Here is a 6020-nt window from a genome sequence, read left to right on the forward strand (position 1 = left end):
ATGAGCCAAATGGCTCAATACACACATGCTCAGCAAAGTGTGAATTTCATGCTGCACTGAAATAAACATGGACTACAGTGGCCATCTGCATTTGATTCTGAACTTCTTGTTATATGTAATGCTCCCTGCTTTGAAAAGAACTTTAGACTAAAGGTGCCCATACACCTTACAATTATCTGCAGATTTTCTGTGGTCAGATGGAAAAGGTGGAGATTACTTCATCCACACAGTTAAGTATAGATGGAGGAATCTGTTGCACCTTTTCCATCTGACCATAGAACATCTGCAGATAATTGTAAGGTGTATGGCCAGCTTTAGGGTAGACCAGGATTTTTTTTTTTCACACCAGACATTTAAATGTAAATCAGACTACCTAGTATGTCATTTACCCTTGGTCATTTAATCTTTAAAGTGACATTAAAGGCTATCCCCCCAATGTTAGTGTCAGGACTTAGCTTAAATCATGCTTCTTTATTCGATCATCTTCTTCCTTACTGTCCTTTTCAGCTGTCCCTCTAGCGCTGGTGCGGGTCTCTTATCCAGCACTGACGCTTCTCTGCTGTCCCACGTTGTCTGTGCGGGTGCACGCTGCTCCATAGACTTACCTTGTGTCTCTCCTCGTCTCCCGGCGGAACATCTGAGGTGCGCCCCAAGATCCGTTGCTGCCGCCCGAGTCTCTTAAGATGTTTGGACGGGAGCGCATGGCGAAGACACAGGTAAGTTTAAACCCGTTTGAAAAGGTTTTTTAAAAAGTTTTTGCATATATCTACTGCTTGCTAGCAGTAGATGTATGCAAAAAAACGTGAGGGTTTAATAACCCTTTAAGGATCTGCACCCGTGCATTGTGTAAGGTGATTGTAGCTTGAGTAGTGCACTTGTAAGTTGTAACAACATAGTCAAATACTGTATGTGATACATTATTTGAACTAGCAGTTAACTTATCCTCCCCCATTGGAGCACCCCTGCATAATCAACTCGCCAGTGACAGTATTTCTACAGATGGCAGAAAAACGACTTGCTTGGTTTTTTCCACGGTATCACTGGCATCATTCCTTGACGTAAGCACTGTGAAATGTACCCCTTCAGCAGGGGAGTGATGATTTGCTGAGCAGGTCAGAGAGGGAACAACCCTGCCAACATAGGCGAGTAGTATCTCTATACTCTCTAGAGATCCTCACCAGTGACAGGATCGCAAGTTTGACATAAGTCTAAGCAATAAATGAAACAAACTGTTTATTTACCTAGCGTGACAAAACACCCACAAAAAAAGAAAAAAGCTGTTCTGACTTGTTTATAATACATAACATAAGTGTGATTATTGTGTGATTATTAATCATTAATAATTAACAGGATGGGTAGTAATGGTTGTTATATTGTTTAGATTTAGTACACAGAGCAGTTTCCTGTCTACACTCCAACCCTCCAGTGAGCAGAGGACAGACAAGAGCAATGAGGCTGTCACTAGATGGAACTCCAACTGAGCCAGGCCAGCAAAATGTGTCTGTATGACCATATTACCTATAACATTGTGTGCCATTTATAAACACCAGGAACCCACAGCTGTGCTAAAGCTGGCTTCAGACTAAACTTCCACAAGTCACTGGAGCATAGAAGACATATTGTAAAACACAACTAAATAAATGACAACATTTATTTAAAGAGTCAAGGGTGAAAAGAAAGGTCTTCCAACTGTATAAATCGACATAATAAATGTTGCGAGGATGGCAGGACTCTACCCATAATTGCCAAAGTAGCCTTTTCGTGTCATGTAATATACCTTGTGCTCTTGTCTCTCTTAAGGTCTGCTGAGCATTTATTCTAGAAATATTGTTTTGTCAGTAGTAATAAATCTGTAACAGTAGGAGCTTCTCTGCAGGGGTTGATTTTTTTTAAATGCCCAGACTGCTTGTTTTGGTCTAGGGTCTAAAATAGAGATGATACAAGCACCTGTTTCTCAGGCTGCTCACCTCTCTCCCCATCCACTCGGCATCCTCACAGCCAATGCAAGCCAATGGACGTGTTGACGTCATGGATCCTTAGACCACTTGAGCCCAGGGGAGAAGAGGCTACGGGAACTAGTAAAGCAGCCAGGTGGGGACCCAAGATCGGGTGAGTATATCTTTTTTCTGGTGCCCAAAGTTGGGCTTTAATTTGCTGTTACGGACCCAAAAATGAATAAAGCCATGTTTAGTCACTGATAACAGTGCAAAAGCATGCCGCAAGTCTCCTGATTTTCATGCTTGTGCTGCCTCAGTGATTCAGACAATGTTAAATCCATTGGTTCAGCAAGACAGCCAGGCAATTAGGATTTATAGAAGGAGGTCAGGAATAGCAGGCCACATATTTCCCAGCACACGTTTTCTATAAAAAAAAAATACTGGTAGCCTTAACATTGTATTACAGCTAAAAACTTGAGAGAGGGTCTAACCCTACCCCACTCTCTCCAAAACCTAAGTTTTGCCTTTACCTAAAAAAGCAAAACAAAATACAACTTTGCCATGTTATGCCCTTCATAGGAGCATTAGCCATGCTAACTGGTTCCTGCAATTGTGGCTGTTCCTGTGACAGTCAAATCACAGGGACTTACGAGGACACAGTGTCACTGAATAAAACAAATGTAGCTGGGCATTGGTGAGTTAAGCCGAGCAGCTTATGTGTTTGTATAGATTCTTGATATTAAAGAAAGGAAAATCTATGATGCCAATAGAAATATATGAAGCAGAAAGAACATGTAAAGACTACAGTAACACAGATACGAGGAGCATTTTTTTCGTGGCAACAGACGAAATACAATACATAATTTACTAAACAGCCTTGTTGACGATTGCAATTAGACGTCAATATTGCTCTTCCCAGCAGGTTACACTCTTGAGATACTTTAAGGCTTTCGGCAATGTATATGACACATGAGACTTCCAGAGGTGTTGGGGTTAAATGGTTCTGAAGCACAAGCACTACAAATAAAAGCTTTATTCCTTCCGAAATGTGTAATTTCTTTATTATGATGGAAAGCAACAAACACATCTTGCCCTTGGGTTGCTCTGTTTCAGCCAAAACAAATGCAAATGGCTCATAGGATGACAGCTGTTTGATAAGGCCTCGACAAGACCTGCATGCTAGACTTTTTCTATTTTTTTTCCTTGTGAAACTTGGGATGAGAGGCGGAAGGCAGGAAGAGAATTAATGTAGCATACAGTCTAAAGGCAATGCTACAACCGTGATTAAGTAGAAAAGTTAAAAGGCACAGATTTTCCACAGCCTCGCTGCGTGCAACCCATCCGTGTAACGAGTTGACAGGCCTAGCGCGTCCTCTCCATCATCCACTCCGACAGCTAAAACGCAGCACTGCATCCTTTTTCAGAGGAAATTTGCGTCTGCACCATGAAGCGTTGTACATTATTTCTTAGCACTGCGGGGGGCTCAAGTCCATATGGAACCTTCACAAATATTACCACAGATCAAACCGGCGGCATCTCCAGGCAGATTTGACATACCTATTTAAATGAACAGCAGGGGTCCTGCGGCTGCCGGAGGCTGAGCAGGAGAGAAAAACCTCTGTGGAAAGTGTGCTGCAGCTCCATTACTCAGCAAAGGCACTCTCTGCATTTATCACCCCTTTCATTTCTGCCAGGGCATAGAAACTCATTTGCTCAAGGTCAACGATAACGACAGAACTTACATTAAAAAACACATTATACACACATTTGTGTGTCTGGCAGAGGGAGTGCCTTCAAACCGTATGCATACTCCAAACATACCACAATTGTGCTTGTGTGTGTGTTGTATATATAATTAGGACTGCTTTAACTGTCATCATCATAAAAAAATAAACATATGTTGAGGCTGAAATCAACATTTTTGAACACAGCTCTCAAGTAATTTAACCTATAGCACCAGGGGATCGGGGAGTATCTTGCGATGTTAAAATAAACCTTTTACCTAACCTCTGTTGTATAGGCACCTACGGGTACCAGTTTGTAACTTTGCATTGTCTTCAGAGCTCCCTAGGATCCCCAAAACATGGTCTGTCCTATTATGCAACTATCTACTACAGCTTCCATTTTCATGCTCAAATTGATATCGGTAGTAACACACAGGTGGAACTTTAGTTTCAGCCCTCTAAACTTGAATAATTTATAAAAAAAACATAAAAAGTTATGATGAAAATATATATTTATTGTATAAACAATCCATTCACATCTTTGGGAGGAAATCCCATGATTTAAAAAGACAAAATACCAGGCATTTATATGTACCGTGTACATACAGGTGAAACTCGAATAATTAGAATATCGTGCAAAGTTTATTTATTTCACTAATGCAACTTAAAAGGTGAAACTAATATATGAGAGAGACTCATTACTTCCAAAGCAAGATAATTCAAGCCGTGATTTGTCATAATTGTGATGATTATGGCTTACAGCTCATGAAAACACCAAGAACCCCAAATCCACAACCTCAAAAAAATAGATTACATGCAATCAATAAAACACGGATTGTACATAGAACAATATCGGACCTCTGAAAAGTACAAGCATGCATATGTACTCAGTACTTGGTTTGGGCCCCTTTTGCAGCACTTACTGCAATTACTTTTGCACGATATTCTAATTATTCGAGTTTCACCTGTATATGGGGTGTTCCTCCAAAAGATTTGAATTGATTGTGTATAACATAAAATATATTTTTATAGTAAACTTTCATCCCCTGGGCCCAGGCAGGAGGAAGTCTGTCTGCCAATTCTCTAAGCCTGGGATGTACACGGAGGACAAGGTGGGAAAGTTAAGTTCTGCCTAGTTCAGGATCTGATCTACTGGTACTGGTTCCTCCCTGATGGTTGATGTACACAACCGCTTTGACTTTGTCAGGCTGAATCCAGATCAGATGACCTTCCAGCAGGAGGGTTCGAAGCTGCAGAGACAGACAAATTACCCAAGTTCCAGTATGTTGATCTGGAGATGAGACTCCTCCAATGGCCATATCCCCTGAACTGCAGAGTGCCCAGAACTCCTCCCCAGCCTGATAGGCATCTGTCATGAGGATCTTCAAAAAGAACTTCCCTGATTCCAAAAGATGGATTCCTAAACCACAAAGCCAGGGACAACCTGCTCCTCGGTGCCAAACAAATAGGTCTGTTCAGAACGACAGAATTTTGGTTTCTAGAAATCTGGAGTTATACCGGGCAAATGGTTCTTGTAAGATAACCATCAAGCCCAAGATTCTCATGCATAAGTGAAGGGTCATATCATTCCTGGACTAGAGAGCTTGAATGTGAGATCTGATGGTTTGGGGTGTCTCCCGTGGGAAAAAAAACACAGCCAGAGCTGTGTCCAGGACTAGATTCTAAATGATGTCAGTTCCAGCACCAACTCTAATAATTCTCAATTGTAACATCTAGACAATCAAGGCACGGTGCTTGACAGAGCCCAAACTGACTTTTCCCTCAACAAGAGGTTATCTAATTATCCCAGAATAGGGATGCCATGGGTGCACAGCAGGCTATTACTGGAGCCAGCATCTTGGTGAACACTTGAGGTGCAGATGAAAACCAGAAGGGCAGACCCACAGACTGGCAGTGTAGGTGTCCCTGCAGCAAAATGTAGTATATGTTGATTTGCTGGAAGATGGGGACATGGAGGTATGTGTCCCTGATACCCACAGAAGTCAGGGGTGAAGGGAGGCAATGACAGACCTGGTGGATTTTATGCAGAATTTCTAGGTTTCAATGAAGACATTCAGAGCTTTAAGATCCAAGATGCTGTTTGGGAACGTTGAATGTGAGTAAAATCCTCCATACCATTTAGCCAAAGAGGGCTCGACAGAGATCTGCTAATCTGTGCAGGGACACAGGAAGGTTAGGTGAAAAACTAAAGAGGGGACATGGAACGAAATTACCTGGGATACCACCACTTGCACCCAAGCTTCTGGGATGCAAGCAGTCTCTCCACGCATAAGCAAGGATTAACAAACATCCCCCCCCCCCCACACACCCACACACAATCGGGGAAACGCAAGCGCGC

At 42.1% G+C, this 6020-nt stretch overlaps 1 protein-coding gene across 1 annotated transcript in view; it reads right to left on the reverse strand.

The window, feature by feature from the left end:
• The window catches only part of MRPS9 (mitochondrial ribosomal protein S9), a 49776-nt gene that overhangs the window by 13155 nt on the left and 30601 nt on the right, over positions 1 to 6020 (reverse strand). The gene's annotated exons all lie outside the window — the stretch shown is intronic.

This window comes from Nanorana parkeri, unplaced genomic scaffold, assembly GCF_000935625.1.
Source record: "Nanorana parkeri isolate BGI_ZX_2015 unplaced genomic scaffold, ASM93562v1 scaffold21, whole genome shotgun sequence".
Taxonomy (NCBI): domain Eukaryota; kingdom Metazoa; phylum Chordata; class Amphibia; order Anura; family Dicroglossidae; genus Nanorana; species Nanorana parkeri.